Here is a 1603-nt window from a genome sequence, read left to right as displayed (position 1 = left end):
AGCTTGAGGACTAAGGTGTGCCTGACCCAAGCTATGGTATTTTCAATAACCTCATATGCATGTGAAAGCTGGACAGTAAATAAGGAAGACCATAGAAGAGTTGATGCATTTGAGTTATGGTGTTGGAGGAGAATATTGAAAGTACCATGGGCTGCTAAAAGAACCAACAGAACTATGTTGGAAGAAGTGCAGACAGAGTGCTGCTTGGAGGCCAGGATGGCCAAACTTCGTCTCTCATACTTCAGATATATTGTCTGGAGGGACCAGTCACTGGAGAAGGATATCACGTTTGGTAAGGTAGAGGGTCAGAGAACAAGAGGAAGACCCTTAATGAGATGGATTGGCCAAGTGGCAGCATCGATGGACTTAAGCGTGGCAACAGTAGTGACATTGGCCCTGGATTGGGCAATGTTTCATTCTGCTGTGTATAAGGTCGCTATGAGTTGGTACCGACTCGATGGCACCTAACAACAACAACAGAGTATATATTGCATAATATCCACAGTAAAATAACAGCTAAGTGTATATACCATTATTTGCATTCCTTATTATAATCTGAAATCAAACATACTGCTGCAACAACATAGATGACTTGAACTTTCAGACTGTACTGAGAAAACAATGATTATATCTAACAAAGAATTTAGGGAGACATAAATTTTGGTGCTCTATGGGAAAGAATTTCACCTCCTTCTAATCCTATCTCTTAACTTTTTAGCATAATTTTGGTTCCCCTAGGAGAAGTTGCTCTCAGATTTATTGTTCATAATAGACAAGTATCAGGTTTACCAACACTTCTGCCTCTGAAAAGTACTTTCTCTAACATATAGATAAATTGGCTGTGGCTAATGTTCTCAATAGTGTTCTCTTCCTTTTTCCCAAGGAAATGATTTGGCTAGTCCTCCTGCAGTCTATCTTATTCTGAAAATATGTGTAACAAACCCTGTCTTCATAAAAGGGTGTAAAATTAAACTTGAGTTCGGGCCCCAAGCTCTGAAGGAGAGAGTCTTGAATTAATGAGATTTCAGAGTTGGCTGATGGTGGAACAAGAAATCACATTAGTCATTGCTTTGGTCCCTCCCGTGTTGTGGTGGAAGTACGTATTCTGACTGGGCAAAGCCAGGAACTTTTGGGGTGAGTTTACTATGCAACGTTGATTTCCAGCATGTGCTACTGATTGAAGCCAGACAGGTCTAGGACCAGCTCTCAATTGCAGTTCTGGAAGGCGTGCTACAGACCATCTGCTTGCTCTGGCCTACTTAATTATCTTGAATGAAGTTCAAACTCCTTTCTGTGGTGCTCAAGAACTGCCAACATCACAGCATTTGGTTTCATGTACTTGAACTTGGGTGACACAAATATTTCAGAGGTTAATTAGTCCTAGAAATGGGTGGTGGGTAAGGTTGTTGTTGTTGTTGTCAGGTGCCATCGAGTCAGAACCAACTCATAGTGACCCCATGCACAGCAGAACAAAACAATGTCCAATCCTAGGTTAACCTCACTACCGCTGCCACATTTGAGTCCATCAATGATGCCACCTGGCCGATCCATCTTGTTAGGGGTCTTCCTCTTTTTCTCCAACCCTCCATCTTACCCAGCATGA

Source organism: Chrysochloris asiatica, unplaced genomic scaffold, assembly GCF_000296735.1.
Source record: "Chrysochloris asiatica unplaced genomic scaffold, ChrAsi1.0 scaffold00016, whole genome shotgun sequence".
Lineage (NCBI taxonomy): Eukaryota > Metazoa > Chordata > Mammalia > Afrosoricida > Chrysochloridae > Chrysochloris > Chrysochloris asiatica.
Note: the sequence above shows the minus strand (reverse complement) of the source record.